The sequence below is a fragment of the Notamacropus eugenii genome, chromosome 1 (genome assembly GCF_028372415.1).
Source record: "Notamacropus eugenii isolate mMacEug1 chromosome 1, mMacEug1.pri_v2, whole genome shotgun sequence".
Lineage (NCBI taxonomy): Eukaryota > Metazoa > Chordata > Mammalia > Diprotodontia > Macropodidae > Notamacropus > Notamacropus eugenii.
This window is the reverse complement of record NC_092872.1, coordinates 407,573,452-407,597,986: the sequence shown is the minus strand read 5'-3', so window position 1 is coordinate 407,597,986 and position 24,535 is coordinate 407,573,452. Positions and strand designations below refer to the sequence as shown.

Sequence of the window (24,535 nt, the reverse complement as noted above, 5' to 3'; positions counted from 1 at the left end):
CTTGTGACATATTGACCAGTCCCTACCTTAGGAAACAGAAAGCCCAGGGCAGCAATGGGGATCTAAAAAGCATCTGGTTTGGACTGATCCAGGCACTTGTCCGTAGAAGCTAGACTGGCAACTCCAGACTTGTTTGGAAAAAAACAGACTGAGATTCCGAAAGGTAAACCTGCTACTAAAGTTCCAGTTTTAGAGCAGAAAGGGCTAGATTTGGTCAGAGACACGATTTATGAATGGAACGGAAGAAGTTATCTGGTCCTGCATTTTTAGGGAGAAAACTCAAGGTCCCAGACCATGATGCGACCTGTCCAAGACAAACTCAGGTAGTAAGTACCAGAGCTGGAATTTCAAACCTTGATCGTTTGGATTCAAATTCAGTTCTAATATGTTGCACTGCCTTTGGACACCTGGTCCCGGGTTCCCTCTCTAACACTCCCTGGTGACCTTGAGCAAGTAACTTCTATCCCCTCAGTCTTAGTTTCCTTCTACATAAAATAGGGTTTATGTTAATTGTCCCATCCATTACACCGAGAAGTTGCACACAAAATGGTTTTTAAATTTCAGATAGCTATAAAAATAAAGCTTCTCTCAGTTTGGAGCTGGGAGCTCCGAGTTCTCAGAATTCTATGGTCAATTCTATGGTCAAAGCTTTCTCAGGTTGGCTAGGGAGGTACAAAGTTCACGACTCCCATCTCTATCCCTTCTCCTCTTTCCAAAGAAACTGCATTCCCTAAAAGGTATCTGGGAGATCTTTATTTTTCTTTTATTCCCAGTGGGTTTTAAATAGATTAAAATATCAAACTGGAGGGGTGGGATGGATTGGAAAGAGAAATTTGTCTTGGGCTATTAACAAAAGAATCGATTTATGGGGCTGATTGTGGAAAGGCAGAAAGAAGCTAGGCTCAAGAGTCTGGGGCTTGCTTCCCAGCATCCAGAACTGCCACACTGTCCTCTTCAGACTGGGTATGTTGAAAACTGGGCTTGTTGATCAACCTAAGATTAAGAGGGCCCTTTAAGTTTTGGCTGAATCTGCTAGTATTGGCCCTTGGTGGTGTTTCATCCTTCTGTAAGATTTTTTTCAAGCCTGAAGAAAATAAATGAAGAATCCCAATCTGACAAGATCCTTTCTTGACTCACACCTCACAGACAGTATCATCTCATTTGGGCCTCTCCTGGATACTTCTAATAACAACTCCCATTTTTAGAGGTCTTTCAGGTTTACAAAATGCTTCCCCAGAACCTTCTAAGAAGAGTAGCACAGCTCTGATTATCCTCATTTTAAAGAGGGAAAACTGAAACTCGAAGATTTCAAGTAATTTGGGATCACAGCATGTTAAAGTTGGAATGGACTTGAGAGAGCATCTAGTGTAAGAGTTCTTAACTTTTGTGCATTTGAACCTTTCAGTTATCCGGTAAAGGGCAGCATTACTGTGATTTGTTTCATGTTTGAAGGGAATACTAACTTTCAGCTAGAGACGAGTGAAAATAAAGATTTTTTTTTCCCCAGCCAAGTTCACAAACCACCTGGAATCTCTTCTTTGACCCCTTTATGGACCCTAAGTTAAGAGCTACTGATCTAGTCTATCTTTTTCTTTTGCAGAAGAGAAGAGTGAGTTCCAAAAAGTGTTAAGGGACTTGACCAAGGAAACACAACAGACATTTGAACCTAGGCCTCCTGATTTCAAGTCCAGTTTTCTTTCCATTATAATACACTGTTTCACTTATCAGGTATTCTTATATATTATATAATTACTTGGTTGTGTGATTTTCTTACAGGAGACAGTGAGTTCCTTGAGGAATTATGTCTTAAATTCAATCAATCAATAAACATTTGTTAAGCTCATGTTAGGCATTGTGCTGAACACTAGGGATATAAAGAGAGGCAAAAGACAGTCCCTACCCACAAGGAGAGTGGCTAGGTGGCTCAGTGCACAGAACTCTGGGCTTGGAGTCAGGAAGAAATGAGTTCAAATCCGACTTCAGACACTTACTAGCTATGAGACCTTGGGCAACTCATTTAACCTCTGTTTGCTTTCAGCCACTGGTGAAGGAAATGATAAGCCATTCCAATATCTTTCAAGAAAACCCCATGGACAGTATGGTCCATAAGGTTATGATCAAACAACAACGACAACACTCAAGGAATTCTCACAATCTAATGGGGAGACAACAAACAAACAAATATATACTAACAAGCTAAATAGAGGATAGAAAGGAAATAATTTAAAAAGGAAGGCACTGGAATTAAGACACATTGAGAAAGAATTCTGGTAGAAGATAGGATGTCAGCTGGGAATTAAAGAAAGCCAGAGAAGACAGCAGCAGCAGGGGCAACATTCCAATCAATGAAAGAAAACATGCAAAGCATAAAATGGTAAGCCATTTTCACTGAATCAAAGAGTATGAGGTGGGAGTAAAATGTAAGAAGACTAGAAAGGTAAGAGGAGGCTAGGGTATGAATGAAGAGTTTTAAATATCAAAGAGAGGATTTTATAATTGATCCTAGAGGTGATAGGGATGCACTAAAGTTTATTGAGCAGGAGAGTGACAGGATCAGCCCAGTACTTTGGAAAAATCACTTTAGTGGCTGAAGGAAGATAGATTGGAATGGAGAAAGACATGACAGGCAGGCAGCAGGTTATTGCAATAGTCCAGGTATGAAGTGATTAGAGTCTGAACCAGAGTGGTATCACTGTTAGAGGAGAGAAAAGATTAGAGACATACACAAAATTGAAATCACCAGACCTTGGCAATTGATTGAATATAGATGAGAGATAGTTAGGAATTCGGGATACTAGGTTTTGTGAACTGGGGGACTAGGAGTTTCATGATGTCATTTTCGGTAATAGAGGAGGTAGGAGGTTAGGGAAAAAGATAATGAATTAAGTTTTAGACATATTGAGTTTAAGATGTCTACTGGACATCCAGCTGAAGATGTCTGAAAGGAAGTTGGTGATGTGAAATTGGAGATCTGTATAAAGATTGGGGCAGAATTGGTAAATTTGAGAATTATCATCATAGAGATGATAATTAAAGCCATTGGGGCTATTGTTTCATTGCTTGTGTTTGTCCTTTCTTTGCCGAAGATGACCATGCCATCAGAGAAATGATGACATGACTTGTACTTGACTTTGTTTTGAGTGAAGGAGGGTTGTGCAGGTCACCAGCCTCACTTCTCCAGAGCTCTCTGAATCCAGTGACCTGACATTCATCAGGATGACTGGGGCTGATGAGATCATGACCAGCATCCTTCTCCTCCTCTTCCTCTCTATCTCTCTCTCCAGTGGAACCTGTTAGATTGATAAACACGTAGTAGTCACTTAATAAAGGTTGACTATTTCAATGGTGGAATATTTTTGGATTCCCACTCCCCCTTTTAATTATCAGTTCACACATTACAAACAACCTCATGGCTAAGTAATCATAGCTCCTACTGGGGGGAAATGCCAAATATACTTTAATGCTAGTCATTCAAACATTGCAATGGAACTCTGATTTACCTTCTGAAATGCCCCTCTCTTCTTACAGTACAACCAGCATATTTTTCAGGCTCCCAGACCCAGGCCCTTGATGAGTTTTGTGGCACACTTTTGGTGCCAAATGGAGAGATCATACAATGTCAGAGCTGGAAGACAACTCATCATTAGGTGGTGTGGTGGACCCAAGGAGACTTTCTTTTCCATTTCAGACCCTTTTGTCCTTTTGGAATAATATATATATATATATATATATATATATCTAGTCCTGTGATTTCAACCATGTGAAAACTCTCTGATTTAGAGACTACCACTATTAATGAAGATTGGCAGCTCTTCTGAATTAAACAGCTGCCTGAAAGCATTGAGAAATTAAGTGACATGTCCAGGGTTATTCTCAGAGCAAGATTTGAATCCAGGACTGCAGGGCCACAATAGACTACTCTCACTTGCCTTTCAGGATGACTATCCCCTCACTGTCCCTGTGAGAGAATTAATGGGAACTTAACCACCACCAAGAAAAGCAGAGTTCTGACTTGGATCATTCAAAAACTTTGCAGCAGTTCCTTGGTATCTACGTCAATATAAGTAGAAATGTGCGTGTTTATATACATATACAGATAGCTATCAAGGACTCTTTAAATTACAAGTTGATGATCTTAATGGACTATGGAAGTTTCCACACTGGGAGTTTCTGATGAGTGAAATGCCTTATCTGGACAAATCCTTCCCTCTCCTCTAAGAAAGTAGGTATATCTAAACATGTGTTTGTATGTGAGTATATCTATCTCTTTCTGTCTATTTTCTGTCTGTCTATCTCTCTATCTGTCTGTCTGTATGTCTATCTATCTATCTATCTATCTATCTATCTATCTATCTATCTATCTAAATCTCCCTTCTTCCAGTGGGAGGACCTAAAAGTCATTAACTCAAACAAAATCCAAGAAGTAGGAAAAGTTGGGAACCCAGGGTTCATATGTAGGAAATCTTGATTGTTCTTCTGTCTCTTCCTCCTCACCTTCAAAACTATGCAATTAAAGAAAGAAAATTCATCCTTTGCAAGGAAATATTCTAAGAACTGGAAACAGTTCCCTCAGATAATCTTTAAAATACTCATACTCCAAGCTGGTTAGCAGAGTGAAAACCCTTGGGGGAGGTATATTTCCCCACTCTCAGCACTTTATCCTATTGGAATCTTGGAAGCAGGACCACTAACTTTTTCACCAGGAATGGAGGAGGAAGGAAGGAAGGAAGGAAGGAAGGAAGGAAGGAAGGAAGGAAGGAAGGAAGGAAGGAAGGAAGGAAGGAAGGAAGGAAGGAAGGAAAAAGAAAAATGTCAGAGCAAAGGCCAAAACATTGAATGAAGGAGCCAGGAGACCTGGCTTCCACCCTGAGCTTGGACAAGCACCTTCTCTTCTCTGAACCTCATTTTCCTTATCTGTAAAATGAAAGGGCTTGTTCCTCGGAGGTTCCAACTACTTTAAAAATGACTGTGTGATTGCCTGGGGCTGGTGTTGAAGAGCCCTGTCTTAACCGAAGGTCAGGCGATTAGCAATTCAGGCTCTAAAAGTGAGTGACAGGGAAAACTACATTTTCTAGTCTGTAAAATGGGATTAATAATTAGTACAGGAACCCCCCTACCAAGGTAAGTTTGCACCTGCTTGATAACTGAATGTTGCAGAGTGTTTGAGTGTTAACTGGAGGCACTGAAAGGTTAACTGAGTTGCCAGTGGTCACATAACTAATATTTCTCAGTGCCAAGATTTAGGACATTAAGATGTCATTATGTTCTGCATCCTCCTGGCCTTACAATCCTGAGCTACTAGTGAGGGTGTGGATGCTATAGGTTTCTCTCTCTGTCCCCCCACCCTCCGTCTCTAATTGTCTCTCTCTGTCTCTCTCTCTCTGTCTCCTCCCCCACTCCCTCCCTCTCTCCCTCAGTCCTTCCTTTCTTCCCTCCCTGAGGGGAGAATTTCAGGATTTCAGAGCATAATTAAGAAGGCTAATTAGATTATGCATGTACAACGCTTTGTAAACGTTAAAGCCAACTCTTATAGTTACTGTCATTCCAGAAAGCCGGGGTTCTTTGGGGTGACCTGAGCTAAGGATGGAGGATGCCTTGGTTCTTCAGAGTATTAGGGAATTTTATAATATCTTCATCTGCAAGAGTCCAAACGTCATTTTACAGAGGAAGAAATTAAGTTCCTGAAAGGAAAAATAGCTTGCCCAAGGTGACATACATAAAATACTAACAGAGGTAGCACTGGAATGCTTAGCTTCTGACTCCTAGATGTGAGAATAACATCATGTTACCTGAGGATGGTCATAGTTTTCAGTTTCTCCAAAGCTGCTTCTGTCTCTTTTGATAAAAGCAATAGATAGTTTCTCTTTAGTCAGACTTATCTTTTTAAAATTAAGATAAACTATTTTCTTCCATGTACTTATTCCCCAGTTAACGACTGATAAGTATTCTTAGTTCTAACATTAAAAACAGACGAGATTAAAGATTATTGAGAAGTAGTTGAGTAGACTATGTGGAAAGAAAGATGGATTTAGAGATAAGGCAATTATACCTAATCCCAGCTATTACACTTACTTGGTCATCTTGGTCAAGTGACTTGACAAATCTGATCCTTGGTATTATCATCTGTAAAATGGCGGTAATTACTTAGTACTGCCTACATTGCAGAGATGCAGCCACGTAGATAGAGGACAGAGACCTAACTGTAACTAAAGTCAGGAAGACCTGAGTGAGATCTAGTCCCACTTCCAACACATATCTGGCTTCGTGAACCTGGGTAAGTCACTTAACCTGTAAGTACTTTAGGCTGCTTTAACACTAGAAATTTCAGAGAAAATACCTTACTGAGTAGGTAAAAGAAGTCCCTCTCGTCAATCTCAACCTTCCCCCGCTTTTTCCCCCTCCCCCCCCACCCCCCTCAGTAAATCAATGAAATCCCTGGTCCAAAAGTCTACTTCGCAGCGTTTCTTCAGGGAAGGTATTTCGTAGACGTTAATCTGTTATAGTTTGGAATTTCTTACTGTTATTTCGAGCTGAAACTTTGAAAACCCTGATGCTTCAGTCGTTCACAGGATTGACGGCTTAGGGGTCAGGCGCTACCTACAAGCTATCACAATCTACTGGGGAATGGGACAAGTCTCCCAAATGAATTCCGTTGCCACGACAAGGTTTAAGAGTTGAATTTCAGCCTATTTGCTAGGACCCCCAGTCCCACGGGTGCTGGTGGGTGAGACAGTGATTCAGTATTGTTTTGCGTATCTTTCCATACGCAAATGCAGGAATTGATAAAACTATGCAATGTGTATGTTTCTTGGGGGGGGGGGGCAGTTGTGATTTAGAGGGTAGCATAGACTTGGGGTTCTATCCCTCAGGTTTCTGATCTTTTCTGATCTCTGACTGGTCCGCCCAGTTGTGTGCCAATTGTTGGCTTCGTGAACTTCCCCCCTCCCGGCTTTTCAGGTTGTCGGTGGATATGGATTGAGAGCTAGAAGAGACCTTAGAAACAGTCTAGTTAATGTCCTTAACCTTTTGCTGATTGATCGGTCCTCCTAAGTTCAAATCTGACCTCAGTTACTAGCAATGTGATCCTGAGCAAGTCATTTAACACAATATGCCTGTTTCGTTAACTGTAAAATGAGCTGGAGAAGAAAATAGCAAACCACTCCAGTATCTTTGCCAAGAAAATTCCAAAAAGGAACCATGAAGAGTCTGACATGACCGAAATCGACAAAATAACAACTGGTTGAGCTCCCTACTACAAGTCTTTCCCTACTCCATTCTATCCTCCTCTCAGCTATCCCAAATCAAAGGTCTGAAAATATCACCTACCACCTCTTCTACTCAATAAACTCCAGAGTCTCTCTATTACTTTCCTGTTTGGCATTCAATGCCTTTTATAATTTGCCTCTCCCACTTGCACCCTGACTTTTTCCATGCAGTGATGCTGATCTTCTTGCTGTTCCTCTCATAAGACTTTCCATCTCCCAACTCCAAGCATTTCCCTCAACTCTCCTGGAATGTTTCCCTCTTCATCTCTGCCTCCTAGTTTCCCTGGTTTCAGCTTCCAGCTAAAAAGTCACCTTTTACAGGAAGCCTTTCCTGGTCCTCCTCAAAGTTAGTGCCTTCATGCTATTAATTATTTCTAGTTCACCATAGAGGATGAACATATACATACATATTCACATTTTTTGTATATAGTTGTTTGCATATTGCTTCCTTCATTACACTGTGAGCTCTTGGAGAATAGAATCTGTCCTTTGCTTTGTTTTTCAATGTTGGGCACATAGTAGTCACTTAATCAATGTTTATTGATTGACTGAATTCTAACTCCCAAGTTCTATGAATCTGTGAAATTGGAGGGTGATAAGATTATTTCTGGAGGTAAGTGAGCTTCTAAACTTGGGTTAATTGTTCATATTGAGAAATGATTTAAAAAGGCATTGCTATAGTAATGTCAGAGTTCGGTCCAAAGAATCTTTAGAGAAATTATCTGTTTCCAGTCCCTCCTACTTTTATAGATGATAAAACTAAGTTTTAGAGAGAACTTCAACTCTCTAAAAAAATGTATTCTGAGCGAGAATTCATGCTTTAGTCAATATAGACACATGCCCTCACAGATGCAGATACAAACTCTGAATCATAAATGGTCAATACTGCTAAGGTTGGGGAATGCCCCTGTGACCAGCTTTCTGGTGGTGAGACCCTTTGAAATTTATCTAGTGTGGTCCTTACATAAACAGAGACATAGCCTCTTATCCCTGTGATTGAACTGAAAATCTTGCCAGTTGGGACCAATCTGCAAGGGATTCTGCTCTGCTGCTATAAGAAGGCAAGGGAAAAAAAGACAAACAAGCAAATGTAGAACACTTACTATGTGTCAGGCGCAGTGGTGAGCACTTTACACGCATTATCTTATTTGATCCTCACAACCCCGAGAGGTAGAGGCTATTGTTATTCCTATCTTACCATTGAGGAAATTGAGTCAGACAGAAGTTAAATGACTTACCCAGTATCATACAGCTAGTAAGTTTCTCAGGCAAGATTTGAACTGAGACCTTTTTGACTCGAAGCCCAACACTCTGTCCAATATGGCACCCCACTAACGTAGCCTTTGAAAACTATCACCTTCCTGGCATGATAAGAATCAGAGAAGTGTTTTAAATTATGGCAGGAGAATGGGAGAGAGGAGGGAAGTTATCTCTTAGTTCATTCTACAATTTTTTTAAAGTAGCTTAGCTGTTATTATATTTTATTGACTCAGTTCATACGTGCGTGATGTGTTGTTTATACTTCTTCATAGCAATGTCCTCTCATAAGCTAACCCTAATCATAGCATGTGGTTTATGACTTAAGATTTAACTTGGATTTCCTCAGCTCCAAATGTAGCTCACATTCATGCCTTGCTTGGCTCTCCTTCACATCATTTCTAATTACTTATGTAAAGGGTTTTGTAAGAAAGTTAGGCTGGGAGAGTAGAAGGAACACTGAGTAGTGGGTTAAAACATCTGGATTCTGGCACTGGCCACTTACTAAGTGGGCAAGCTATTTACTCTCTCTGGACCCTAGTTTCCTGCTCTAATCATAAGATTGGCTATCCAAGGCCACAATAGGCTGAAAAATTAAAAAAAAACAAACTCAGTTGCCTTGTCACTGTAGAGGCTACAACACCCACTTTGACCAGAACTTTTGCTGAATTGACACACTTACTTTAATTCACTTGGATCCAGTTTGTTTCCCTTTAGTTAAATTTAATGAACATTCATGAAGCAATTAATATGTACAAAGTATGCTCTATACTAGGCCTGAAGATATATAGGTGAAAAACAGCATAGTTCCTATACGCAAGATTATAATCTAGTGATCAGTGAAGTTATGTACAAAATACTCTTTTAGCAAACAGTTATTAAGTGCCTCATATGTGTAAAATTATGTGATCCCTAAGGTTAGAAAGGTAAAAGTATAGACCCTGCCTTCAAGGAGGTTATAATGAAATGGGGGAAAGAGGGAAAGGCAAGGAAAGTTATAACCAAAGCTATAAGGAAGATTGATATAAGAAAAATGAGAAATTTATATTGCAAGGAAAAATTACTCCGTTCTACAGCAGTAAGTTAAAAGAGAACAAAAGGGAATAAATATTTATATAGTACCTATTATGTAACAGGCACAGTAATAAGTGGTTTTAAAAAAAATAAATATTTTCTCAAAATAAAAAAATTAAAAAATGAATGTTAAAAAACATTTTTACATGTAATTGGAAAAATATTTAAAATGAAAAAAAATTTTTAAATCTCATTTGATCCTCACAATAACTCTGTGAGGTTGGTACTGTTACTATTCCATTTCATAGTTGAGGAAACTAAAGCAAACAGAAGTTATGTGACTTAACCAGGGTCACACAGCTAGCTAAAGAGTCTGAGGTCACATTTGAACTCAGGTCTTCCTGATTCCAGGCCTAGTTCTCTATCAGCTGCACCACCTTTTACTTAGGGAATATGTGACTCTCTATAAGATAAGACTTCATGAAAGAGCTGGCAACTGAGGTGAGACTTGGAGGAAAGGAAGTAATGTCTCAAGATAAAAATAGGGATGGGAGAAAGGGTCCATTCTAGTGGACAGCATATGGAAAAGCACAAAGGTTGAAAACAAAGATAGAGAGTCCTTTGGCCAGAAAAATACAGGAACAAAATAAGTTTGGATAGGTACATTAGAGCTAGACTGTGGGGGAAATTTAGTGCCAGAGTCTAGACTTCAAACTTTATTTATTTGATAGGAAATGGATAGCTACTGAAAATATTTGAATAGAAGATTGATATGATCAGAGAAATTCATTAGAGCATTACATGGGCTGTGGTATGGAAGACACATTGCAGAAATTACTTTAGACCAAGAATTCTTCTTACCCTTTTTTTTTGTTTTATGAAGCCTTAGACCCCTTCTCAGAATATTTTAAAATTCATTAAAAATACACAGAATTACAAAAGAAGCCAATTATATTGAAGTACCTTTGCAATTTTTCCTTCATCTGAGTTCATGGATCCCTTGATATCTATCATTGAATCCCTTGAGGATCAATCTTTGATCTCTAAGTTAAGAACCCTTGTTATTGATATTTATGTCTCTAGTACAAAGATATTTCCCTGGATCACTAGTTATAAAGGATGGCTTTCAAGGCTCACATATTCCACATATCTGAAATTTTTATATTGGGATGAAAAGAACCTTCCTTATTCAATAGTTGTTTGAATGATAAGATAAGGAGGAAACCTTAGAGCTAATTATTTACAATCTAACTAGAGTTACAATTTTTAGTGTGGGTACTTTCAAGGGAACCTTGCAAAGAGTGCTTACTGAACGATTGGGTGCATCAAGAGAAACTGTGAGAAGATATCTAAAAAATATCTCTCTGTGTTTAACTCTTAGTTTTGGCAATCTTATTTGGGTCATTTGATCATAGAAACTAGAGCAGAGATCCTCCAGACTGGGGATTCTTAACCTTTTTTTGTATCATGGATCCCTTTGGCAGTCTGGTGAAGTCTATAGACCCCTTCTCACAATAATGTTTGTAAGTGCATAAGATAAAATACATAGAATTACAAAAGAAATTATATTGAAATAGTTATCAAAATACTTTAGAAAATTCAAGGGTACCAAGTTAAGAATGCTTAAGTCTAGAGAAGTTGAAACCCAAAGAAAGGAAGGGGTTTGTTTAATGTCATGGAGATAGTAAGCAGAAAAATGGAATTTGGACCTACATCCCCTGACTACAGACCCAGAGATCTTTCTAGAGCTCTATGTTGCTGCAAGTCCTGGAAGGACAAGGAAGATCTGAGCTTTATCCACTACTCAATCCTATCCACTTAGTGATAATATGATGCCTTGCACATTATAAGTGCTCCAAATGTTTCTGAGTTGAACTCATATTTACTGGGAGACGAAAGATCACAGCAGGCCATAGATAGATGATTTATAAGGCTTTATATGTAACAAACCAGATGTTTCCCAATGAAAGTCAAATATGGAATGTCCTGTAGGGTACTGTAAAGAGTAATAGTCTGGGAATTAAGAGAACCCAAATCTCTAAACTTTACCACTAACCAGCTGTCTGATTAAGTCCCAATGTCCCTTTCTGGGCCTGTTACCTCCTCAGGATAATGAAGTGAGAGGTCAGACAAGATGAGCTCTGATTTTTGATAAATTGAATAGAGCGGTGGACCTAGAGTTCAAATCTAACTTCCTTGACCTAGCCATGAGACTATGGACAAGTCATTGAATTTCTCATATCATCATGTAAAATGGGGGTTAGTAGTATCTGTTTCACAGAGTTGTTGGGACAGTTTTGTGGTAGAGGAAGTTTGTTTTTGGTCCTTAGCCTTTCCTTTCTATACCTGTCTGTCATTCAATTAATGAACAACTGTTCTTAGAGAAGCAAAGTGGATATATTGCATGAGAAAATGAAAGCAAACATCCCTTAGTTCAGTTTCAGCACTTAGAAGGAAGGTGGCCTGTGGTAACACAAATGACCTATCTGAGACTCAGTTTCCTCATCTATAAAATCAGGATGATAAAACACAAAACTTGTACTACAAACCTGATTTTGTTGATAAAACACTATGTAAATGGTGAAGCAATATTTTTACATATGAACAATCCTTATTGTGATCATCATCATTTATCCTGTGACACTATCCCCTGAGATATCTTTTACTCAAGACTATGCTTTTAGGGAAAGTAGTTGATTATTAGTGGCATTTGCCTATAAGTGACTCAGGTTTTGTTTCTACACAGACACCATTTCTAAACAATATATAGAGATTTGTTCAAAAGCACTTGGTTAGTTATCGATGGTGCATTTTTAATCTATTTTAGAGATAACACAAAATGAAGGAAGGATATTTGAAGATTTAATTTGGGTTTGAAAATCTACCCATTCTTGCATAATGGAGCAATTCTTCTTCACAGTGTAGACATATTAGGAGTTTTTACTACATAAAATGAGACCCCAAAGTAACAATCACACAAATGAGCCTTAAACTCCACCCCCCAAATCAAAGAGAGAGGAAAAGTATCTATACATATAAAAGTATTTATAGCATCTCTTTTTTTATGGGAGCCAAACACTGAAATTAAGGGTGTATCTTCCTTTTGGGGAATGACTAAACAAACTGTGGCATGTGAACATAATGGAATGCTATTCTACCATGAGAAATGGTGAAATAAATATTTTTCAGAGGAAACTAGGAAAACTTTTATGTACTTATGCAGAGTGAAGTGAGCAGAATTAGAACAATTTATACAGTGATAACATTAGAGAGGAAAACGATTTTGAAAGACTTTTGGACTCTGATCAATGCAGTGATAAACCTGAGCTCCAAAGAATGCAAATGAAACACACCATTTGCTTCCTAATAAAGAGGTGACAAACTTAAAATGCAGAGATGCATACTTTCGGATATGGATAATATGGCTTTTTTTTTGATGGACCATACAGTTATATATCGAGGATTACTTTTTAAATTGTTCAGTGGGGTGAGTGAGAGAGAAAGATTAACTAAAATGGGAGTAAATAGAAAAGTAAAAATAATAAATTTACAAAATTTGAGATGCTGCATTCTAGTGCTCTGAAGTTTTACTGCCGCATGGGGTGTATCGGAAGGGGGGAGGTGACGTTGGGTTATAAAGCAGGTCCTACCAAGCTAGAAAGGCTTTAAGAATGATCCTAATGATGGACTTTGTCAACCAAAGATCAAATAAACTAAGCTTGAAGTGGGCATGCTGGGTGATGAATTTTTTTTGGCAACTAAGTAACTCACAAAGACTCTCTACTGAGGCATATGGGGGAATCTGGGATTTAAATCTATAGGAATCTATGATACTCAAAGCAGAGTAAAGAAAGAACTGGACTTGGAGTCAGGAAGTTATGAGTATAAATCCTGCCTCAGACATTTACCAGCTGTATGACTCTGGAAAAGCTGTTAGCATCTCTTGCCTTTGGATTCCTGGTTGATAAAATGGGATTGGTAGTAAATGGCTTCACAGGATGGTAATAAAGGTCAAATGAGATCAATAAGGATTTATTAAATGCCTATTAGATGACAGACACTGTGTTAAATCCTGGGTCTTAAAAGATACAAGTTAAAATTCCATGCTTTCAAGGAACTTGCATTCTAATGGGATAGGCAATATATGCAAAGTATTTTGCAAACCTGAAAGGTGCTGTATAAATGCCACCTACTATTTGAACTAGTACAACTACTTCATTTTACTGATGAGATAACTGAGGAGGAGAGAGGTGAAATAATCTGCCCAACAGAGATAGGAAACAGCAGAGAAGGAGTGTGAACCCAGGACTTCAGATTCTGGAACCTGTGATCTTTCCACTGTACCATTACATTGTGGTTTATGATAGTGAAGAAACTACTAACATAGAAGAAAAAACAGATCCTTGAAAAATAAATCAGCATAGTGATAATGTAGCTGATTTGGTCCCAGTGATTAAATAGATTAACCCATTACTTGGCAAGCATATTGAAGTATCTTGTTAATTTTCGAAATTCTAGTCTATGTGTAATATCTTCTCTCAACTTGCATTTTCACTAATGAGTGGTGTTCCAAAAGGATGGACTTTTATCTTCAGTTTTAGGGGTAATTCTGCAAATGACTACTCCTAACACTGTAGTTCATGAGTCCCCACTGGTGTGCTTTTCAATAACAATCATTCAGTAGACTAAATTACCTCCTAAGAAAGACTTACTAAAATTGTGTGGAAGGAATAGTTACAAATAATTTCCTCCAAACCCTGGGGTACATTCTGCCACAAATACACAAAGATACTGTGGGAGGAGAGTGGAAAAAACTTAAAATGCAATGTTATTCAAATATAGGTAAAGGAAACATAAATGTTCAAGGTGACTCACAATTGCAGAACTTCAAGGCATTGATATCTTTCTTCTTTCTGGAAAGTCTTTACAAAGTTCATGGTGGGACATGTTGTGAAGAATGAGTCACTCTATTGCGAGGCTAATCTGACTTCTCATTGTTTATGGTGCCTCATCTGACAGGTGTCTCAACTGGGTTTGTTCCTTGCAGGGCACAGTGACTCTGTGGGACAAGCAGATTTGTTCAACTTCCAAGGCTTGCTCTTCAATGGGCAGTTGTCATTTTCATCACTTACTCAAGGATCAAAAGAATGTAGTTTTGCTATTTCAATTAAGGTGCTTTCAGAGAGGTCAAGGACCCTTGGCCTATATTAGGTGAAGCCCTTTTTAGTTCCATTTCTTCATGATTTTGTCTCTGAGGTTTGTTACTTCCCAGGCTGAGGGTGGGAGGGATATTCTTCCTGGCTTAGAGATAGAGTTCCTCAAAAAGGGAATTTACCCTAATTTATTGACCATTTAATATATTTCTCAAGGTCCTATTGGTCTATGCAAATGAATGACAGGGTGAAATGGTATTGAGAGAGTGTGTGCACTAGGGGCAAGTTCAGTGCTTCTATTGGCTTTTTTTTTTTTTTTTACAAGCAGTGGAGTTACTCAGTGCTTTTGGTTCCTTGCAAAATATAGAGTGCTTCATTTGCACTTCACAGGATCTCACCCTTGCATTTAGTTATCTCTGTTTTTGCCCCTTCAGACCTTCAACTTTGAAGAAGCCTTCCCTTCTGAGAACACAGAATCACACTACTAGATATAAGACCATAGCATCATAGATTTTGGGCTGGAAGGGACCCTGGAGGCTATTAGGTTCAACTCCCTCATTTTATGTCTGAGGCATAGATATAAGAAGTGACTGGCTCAGGGTCACTTGCCTAGCTAAATGGAGTAGGATTTGAACTCAGGTCTTCCTGATTCCAAGTCCAGTGCCCTGGTTGCTAATCCAGAATCAATGAGATCCAGAAAGACAAAGTGATTTGCCCAAGCTCACACAGGTAATCTCCCTACTCATCTCAGGTATAAGGAAAGATTTGAGCCTTAGTATTCTGACTGTAAATCAAGCACTCTTTCAGTTGTATCACACAAGGAACCAATGGAATATATGGTGCTGTCCCAAAATCATGGGACCATAAGCTCTCATTGATTTATACTCAGTTGGCATTTCAAGTCACATGTTGCAAAACAAGGAAAAGTATATGTTGTCTATCATTTGAAACATCAATTTATTTGATCAATTATAGCATGCATTGGATAGGTTAATAAATGTGTTCTAATTAAACAGGGCAGAATTTCCAGGACCAGAGATGGATTTAGTATCTTCCCTTAGATGTTGATTATCCATGTTTGGTTCAAGAGAGTTGTGCCCCTTTGGCAAAGTGTGGAGGAGCATAGCCTGTTGTTTAATGGAAAGGGAAGAAGCAGGAACGAATCTGCCAATTAGACATGAGATGACTAACTGGCTTTGTTGTTTTGTCCAATCTTCCTTTATTTGCTTTTAACCTATAGAGCATTCGAAAATGAGTTTGTTAAAAAGGGATGGCCATAACTCCTAACAAATTTAGGAGTCTTTGAGACCTGTCTTCTACCTATTTGTCCAGGTTTATAATTCCTAACAAATTTAGGAGTCTTTGAGACCTGCCTTTTACCTATTTGTCCGGGTTTACTTGATACTTATTCACATCTTCTAGGTTGTGGTAGAATAGTTCTCTTTCTATCTCCTCACCCTCCAAATTTTCCTCTGAGAGTCCTACCTCTCTTCCCTTTGGTCCTACTCTCTCCTGTCTCCACTGATTATATCATCTTCCATGCCTGGAATGGATTTTCTCCTTTCCGATACTTTTCTCTTGAAGTCTTCCCTTTCTTTCAAGGTCCAGATCAAATCATGAAGTGTTCCTAAACTCATCCCTACTCCATTCCTCTCAGCTAAAAGTGATCTTTCTTTCTTCAAACAGTTCTCTTCCTTGTTCTTCTTTCTCTTTTTTCTTGTTATCTGTACTCTTATAAGCTGGATCTAGAGCCAGAAGAGGCCATAGAGCTCATCTAGCAGTGCTGTCTTATTTTATAGATCAGGAATTGATGTCTAGAGAAGAGAAAGTAGCTTGGCTAAAATCAAACAACTAGTTAGTAGCAAAATCAGGATTTTAACTAGATTCTTTGACCTTGACTCCAAATGTAGTGTCCTTCTACTTCTCCCTAACTCTCACGATCAGATTTATTTTTCATTTTCTTAATTTTTTGAAGAAGCACAGAGGAGGCAAATTTAGGCAGATAGAAGGAAAAACCTTCCAATTAATTTGTGTTCTTCAAAAGGATTGATCTGTCTCAACACCTAATGAGTTCTACTTCACTGAAGGCCTTCAAGCAAAGGATGTATGACCATTACTCAGGTGTGTTTCTTAGACTTAGATCACCATTGAATTTCCTTCCAAATCTGAAACTCTATAATTCAGTGACTGTAAATTCCTTGAGAGCAGGGCCTGTGTCATCTTTCTATTCTGATTCCCCAGCACCAGAACTTTCTACTTAGGAGATGCCTCATCAAGGTTGGTTGAATTGAATGGCTGGGCTGATGGCACGTCCATATTCATACTCACAATTCCTGTCTTTGCTCATTGATAATTCTTACCCAATAAAATAAGGAGAGTTGAACCACAGTCCAATCAAAAATCAAAAAATAAACTCACCCCTCCTCCCCTCCACAATGAATCAGTTAGAACTTCATTTAGGCACAATGCCTTAAAATAAACAGCAGAGGCTGAGAACAACTAATAAGGTGTACAATGCTATAACTCTTTCTGACATGGAGACCACAGAACTTGTAGTCATAGCAGACCTTCAAAGCCACCAGGGAACTGGAGATAGTGATCAGTACAGGACATCCAGTATGGCCTGGTGTTTGCTCAGTTCTCAAACAGTTCAAGAAATCGTTATGTGCTCTTTGACAATAGGTCCTTCTGACTTTATAATTAGCCCCATTCTACAGTGAGGAATTGCTTGAACACAATGTCAGAGGATACCATGTCTGAATGATTCAGCGTTGTGTGTTTGTAGCAAACTCATAATAATTCCAGGGCAATAATCCACTCTGGCTTGGAGGCACAAAGCATATGTTTACAGAAGTCTGTGTATTTATATTCATTCAGGCCTCCATGTAAACATTTGATGATTGGAAGTGGGAATGAATTATTCCTTCTTAATTCTTTAGTTTTTACACAAACTAAATTCCCATTTCTTCTCTTGACAAAATGGATTCAAATAGGCACACATTTGTAACAGTATTTTCTTTTTAAGTAATTTCAAAAATTATAAATTTAATAACCATTAACAAAAACACATTTTCAAATGAACAATCATAAGAAGAAATGATACCATACATAAACAATCAACTTCAAATTATTTATAATTTATAAAAATAAAAGACTGGATCTTAACTTTTACAGGATTGTAGGATCATAGATTTAGAAGTAGAAGGATACTGTAAGACCAACTCATTCATTCTATTGGTGAAGAAATTGAGGCCCAGAAGGTTAAAAGAGCTGTGCAAAGTCACAGAGGTAATAGAGCTAGTATTTGAATCCAAGTTATTTGACTACAAATACAGTATAATCTTTAACAAGGAATATCATGGTATAGTGGAAAGAATCCTGGATTTGGAGTCAAAAGGTCTAGGTTCAAATCTCAGTCTTTAAGCTTATTAGGTACATGACCTGGGATTAGTCACTTACCTACCTGGGCCTCAGTTTCCTCATCTGTGAAATAAGAGATTGAGCTAGATGACTTCTAAGGTGACTTCCAATCAGTAATGAATTATTTGCTTCTGTGTCTCCTAATCCCTTTTTATTCTATATTCTTTGTTTGATATTCTAATTTTAACTTGTCATTCTGTATACTATTGTTCTGATTCTACCTTCTTCTTTCTGCATCTTCCTTTATTTCTTTGTATTCTTCATATTTGTCATTTCTTTTAGTACAATGATATTCCTTTCTGTTGATATCCTGTTGTATATTTTGTTCATTTATTCCATGTTTTTGGAACATCCGGATTATTTTTCATTTATTTATTTGTTCATTTTTGCTATGCCAAAGAAAGAAGCTACATATATATTGATACAGTACTTTTCCCATGAACATGAGCATGATTTACAGATTTTTTTTTTAAAGCAACCAGTAGAGTTGTTCACTCTTTTAGGAGGAGCTTAGAAAAAGAAGGTTGAGAGTTTTTTTCTTCAATACACTTCAGTCCATTTCTGTGGCTGGATCTTGGTTACTTAGGCAACAGCCTTACAATGGAATCTGATTGACGGTCAGAATTATGGGCTAGTTGTTTGAAGCAGTAGCAGTGGGTGTGGGCAATGCATTAAGTTTTTCCTTGCCTGGAAGAAGAGGAGACTTTGTATTTGCAAAAGTTGTTTGGGAGTAAATGGGGTATAAACCCCCCTGGGCTAAAGGGAACTCAAGTTGGGGGGAGGGGACAAAAGCCCTGGGAAGTGAGGGGATAGTCTTCCACATATTTGTTTAGGAAGACAAAGAAAAAAACAACCTCTCTGTGTTATTTTTATTTGTCTCCTGTGGCGTGTGTTTAGAAACTCAAGGTCCAAGATGAATAATGACACATCACATTTTGAAACACAGACAGCAGAGAGCCTTACTTCAAAGAATCACAGTCATAGACAGTCAGAGAGGAAAGGGATGCTACAGACCATGTAATCATTTTTAGGGGCAAAAAATGAAACTGAAGTCCAACGAAGGGAAGGAATTGCCCGACATCACAAAGTTGTAGAATTAAGATGAAATATTTTATTTCCCTTTGGTTTTTGCTTTGAAATTAGCTGCTGAAGTAAATGAGAAGTCACACAAGGACCTAACTCTGGTAAACTCTATTCCAACTTTTCTATTTGTAACCTGTGCAGCATTGGGCAACTCCCTTTGAGCCTCAGTTTTCTCATCTAGAAAATGATAGGATCCATCTAGATTATTTCCAAGGTCCATTTCAGCTGATGTGTAACCAGTTTACTGCTATTCCAACTGATTGTGGAGAGAGGAAGTGATATAGGTCCATAGGATCTATAACTAAAAGGAAATTTAAAGATTATCTAGAACGTTATTTTTATTTACAAGTGGAGTGAACTGAGGCTCAGAACTCTCTTTCTAGACATTTCTGTTCTTTCATCAGCTGCGAGATATTGGAATTATTTGTGCTCTGAGAGAAGTACTTTTCTTCCATCTCATGGTTCTTGAATTTATCCCAATATTTGACTACCTCTGACTTCTTGGCTTCCATTCCCAAGATGTTCTGTTACTCTGACTTAAAGCATTAGTTTAGACTTAGAAAGGGTTTCCAAGTCTTTTAATGGCAAAAAGTAAATCATGTCCTTTGGGAAATGACCTTGTGTTTTCTGTGAAGCCTTCTTGACCCCACAAAGGGTTTAGGAAGTAGGATTCCTGGGCAAGGAGTAAGAAAGCCTGTGCTCTCAACCCTGTGGTGCTTCTACTCACCAGCAATGACTTCTTATACAAAGGTAGGGTGGGAGGAAAAATGAACATGGTTTTGAGCTGAGGCCTAAGGTTAAGCTCCTGTTTCAACTATTTGTTTCCTCTGTGACCTTGGGGAAGTCTCTTAACCTCCTCAGGGCTCAGTTTCCTCTTCTCATAAAAATAATGGCATTGGACTAAATCATCTCTAAGTCTCCTCTAAATCCTATGGTCTTTATGCCACTTCCCATCTATGGTCCTTGGTTAACTCCTGTAAAATGACAGCATTGAACTAGATAATCACTAAGGTTCCTTTCAGATCTAAATTGCATGATGCTAAAAGCCATTTCTTTTTTGGGGGCCTCAGTTTCATCTTATGTAAAATGAGGGAATTATACTAGGTGAACTTAGCTCTGAGATTCTTTGCAGCTCTGAAGCTCTAAGGGTATATGATTCAGTGCCTCTAAGGTAAACTACAATACTCCACTAACAGTTTAGAAGTTATAGATATGCTCTCTCTTCTCCAGCCAACCAATTTTTGTTATTAAGAAAACCCAAATGTGATAAAAACCAGTTTGGATGGAAAACAAATAAAGTTAGAGTTTGGGGAGGGAAGCAGAAATTCCTCATTATCTGCAATGTAGCTTCTCTGAGTAAATATTTGTATAATCCACTTATCTTCCCTCTTCCCCCCCCCCCCCCCCCCAAGAATGTTCACCTCTCCTATAGCCACAGAGGCCCTGTAAGAACTTCAGTGTTTCCATTATAAACTCTGTTTTTCTGGCGTTTATATCTTAGTTGTAAAAATTTGCCCTAGGCAAGCTCTTGGTACATTAAATCTCATCTCAAAGGTAATTGGTGTGTGTGTGGAGGGGTATTCTTTTTTCTTTTTACATACATGCCTGGGGGCAGGGAAAGAGTAAAAAAAAACTCCATTTAGATCCTCTTGTTCATGCTCCTGTGCTGTTACTAAGGGGTCCTCATGGGTTTTCCTGTAGAGTTTTGTTTGGTTCCTGTAGTTGCTTCTTCTATAATCAAACATGACTGTACCAAAACTAGGAAGCCTCTAACCAAAGGAGTCTTTGAGTGACAGTTTCTCTAGCCTAAATGACCCCAGTGACCAAGTGCCTGAACTTTGCTTCAGTGGTGGACAGGACCATCTGTTTACCTCCAGAGTCTACTCCATTTTGGAAGATGGGTGTGGTCAGGATGCTGTCACAGGCAAACTGTGCCATCAATCAAATATATGTTCTGTTTACTAGGGGAGAGCAATTATGGTTGAGGCTCTGTCTATCCCAGGAAGTTTATAGACTCCTGAAGCTTGAGAACAATTCCAGTGTCACTACTGGTTTATCTGGTGGTGTCTTTTCCAGTGCTATTGTTGACTATGAGCAAATCACTCAGCCCTCTCTGGGCTTCAGTTGTCTTACTGGTAAATTGAGGAATTTGGAGTAGGTGATTTCTAAGGTTTCTTCCAGTTTAAGAATCCTATGACCTTCTCAAAATCTGGGAGTTCTGTTGTGGTAAGTACCTTGGTAATCAAGATGTTGATTTCTAATTCCTCCTCTTATCACCTCAATTAAAGTCTCCCTCTTAGACCATTAAGATGTAGAGTTGACAAGGTATATTGGAAAGTTAACAGGTCCGACCAAACTGGAAAAGCTTTGAGTCCAGGCCTGGAGAATCACTCTGTAACTGTCCTGTGAGGACCAACCTAGTTAATGACAAGAGGTTCACTATCTTGAAGATTGATCATCAGGGATGATATGATGATGATGATGATGATGATGATGATGATGATAGTAATATTAACAATAATAGCTCATGTTTTTATGTTACCTTAATGGCAACGATAAACTTTTCTCCTAACAAACCTATAAAATATATACTGTGTCATGTATATTCCATTCAATGGATGAGATTCAAAAAGACCAGATGCCTTGCCCACAGTCACAGCCAGTAAATGAATGAGTAGTACATCCCAGGTTCTAATGCATGTTTTCTGGCTTCAAGTAAATTTCTTTTTTCCACGTCACAGTTACCTCAACATTTTTTTTTAAACCACAAGAACTCATGAAGACAATTGAATTCAGCTTCATTTGATTTGGCAAGTATTTATTAAGCACCTACTACATACCAAGCACTGTGTTAGGTGCTAGGAACACAAAGACAAAAAAGAAAAAAAGCAAACTCTGCCCTCAAAGAGGTTACAGCTCACAAAAGCAGAGGGGAGGGGGGTTCCCTGACTTTCCTAAAGGGGTCTGAGGATATATTTCAGGGGATCTGTGAACTTGGACTGTAAGAAAATAAATCTTTATTTTCACTAACCTCTAACTAAAAGCATTTCCAACAGATGTGAATGTGAGTAACAAAACATTATTATGAGAAGGATTCCATAGTCTTCACTAGAGTGCTAAAAGGATCAATGACACAGAAAAGTTCAAAATTCTTGTCCTAAAGTATAGAAGATGTTTGATCTGTGTGGAAGGAGTGAAGACCAATAATATCTTTAAATTATCTATCTATATCCATCCTTCCATCTTTCTTCCTTCCTTCCTTCCTTCCTTCCTTCTTTCTTTCTTCCTTTCTTTCATCTATCCCTCTATCATCTATCTGTATTTATCCACCTATCCATCTGTCTGTTGTCTATCCATCTACTAATGTAATGTTGTTGGGGATACAAGTGTGGATGTATTTGGAAGACATGAAGGGGACTATAGCATGCTCCTGGTGTGTCTAGGTATGTTCTGGCAGGTTCACAAGGTGTGTTACATACTGAAGAAAATTTGGGAAATATGGTCATAGAAGATGAAAGGGAAGGAGTAGCAGCAATTTCTACATGTTTTTCATTTCCTACATGTCTTATTCTTTGAGGTTAAAGGTATTAATCACCTCATTTTTTCTTTTCTATCAAGCCTATAAGAGGCCCCCCCTCCCTCTAATCCCCTATTACCACCCATAAGCACATGCAGTTGAAAATAAGAATAGAATAGAAAACAAGGCTCTTTTCCTTTAATATAGACTAATTTTCATACATATAAAAATTTTGAACCATTTTCACCATATATATACATATGTAGGCATATGTATATATATGTATACACATACATATATATATATACACTCATTTATATATATACGTATATGTGTGTATATGCATACACAAGTAAAGGAAACATGAAATAAGGACATCTTTTGTGGGTTTCTTTCACTATTCCACTTAAAAGATATGCCCATTTCCCTGGAAACATTAAAAGGAATTGACAGGTCTATTACATAGACCAGGGGTGGGGAACCTGTGCCTTGAGGTCACATGTGGCCCTCTAGGTCCTCACACCTTTGTGTTCCCCACCCCTGTCATAGACCCTGATGGCAGCATTGCTAAAATTCCTTTTAATGTTTCCAGAGGAATAGAGTATTAGGGTATATCTTTTACATGGAATAGTGAAATAAATCCATCACAGATATCCTTATCTAATGCATTCTCCTGACTTTGAAGTGACCCTGGGTTCTTGAAGGTTTTGCCTGAAGAATATAACTTCTGACAGATGCTACCAAGCTTATGCTATTGGCAGAAACACTAGATCTGGAGTCAGAAGAACTGCAAATACTGACTGAACCGCTTACCAAGTAGGTAACCTTTAGCAATGCACTCACTCTTTCTGAGCTTCCATTTCCTAATCTGTAAAATGAAGAGGCTGGACTAGCTGATATCTGAGTCTCCTTTACCTTGAATTTATGAGCTTTTGTGACATAATTAGGTCATTCCTGGCTTAAAATCCCATCATTCTTAGCTTTAAAGGGTTTGGGTATGGACTAGTGATAGACTCTGTGTTTGTTGTTGATTCCCTATTGCATCCAAGATCAAAAACAAAATCCTCTACTTGATGTTCACAATCTGCCCCTACCCTCATCTTTCCAATAGTCTCATATGTCTCCATATACTCAGAGATTCAGTGACACTGATCTCCTTGCTGTTCCTCAAATAAGACAATACATCTCCTGCCTCCAAACCTTTCCCCTGGCTGTCCCCATGCCTAGAATGTTCTCCTTCCTCATCTCTGCCTCTAGACTTCCCTGGCTTCCTTGAAATCTCAGCTAAAATCACACTTTCTATAAGAAGTCTTTCCTGTCCTCCTTGATTCTAGTACCTTCCCTCAATTGATTATTTCATATTTATATGCCTATTATAATTACATATACAGTTACTAAATAGTAACTCTTTCTGTTTTACCCAGGAACGCTGAAGGTCTCCCCTTCCCAGTTTGATCTTTTTTTTAAAGGGGCAGTCCCTTGAGTAACTATTCATTGAATGGATGTATCTCACTCAAAGTGAGAATGTGATAAGACCTTAGCCTGAATGGGCCAGGATCTCACATTGCATCCTGGGTCGTCTCCAGTCATCGTGGTGAATATTAGGCCACTGGACACAGATGGTTCAGGAGAAGAAAGTGAGGTTGGTGACTTTGCACAGCCTTCCCTCACTCAAGTCAAAGTCAACTTCAAGTCATGTCATCATCTTGATGTCATGGTCCTCTTTGAGAATGAAAGACAAACACAACAATCTAGTATTTAATATTTTGCTTTTCTTTGTATCACCAGAGCATAGTATGGTGGTTGGCATATAATAGGCACTTAAT

At 38.4% G+C, this 24,535-nt stretch overlaps 1 long non-coding RNA gene across 1 annotated transcript; it reads right to left on the bottom strand.

Moving 5' to 3' along the window:
• Positions 1-1,675: 1,675 nt before the first annotated feature.
• Positions 1,676-14,553, bottom strand: LOC140518666 (uncharacterized). Its single transcript, XR_011971979.1, has 2 exons — positions 14,412-14,553; positions 1,676-3,290 (listed from the first exon to the last, which is right to left on the bottom strand). It is a non-coding gene; the product is annotated as an uncharacterized lncRNA (long non-coding RNA).
• Positions 14,554-24,535: the final 9,982 nt, after the last annotated feature.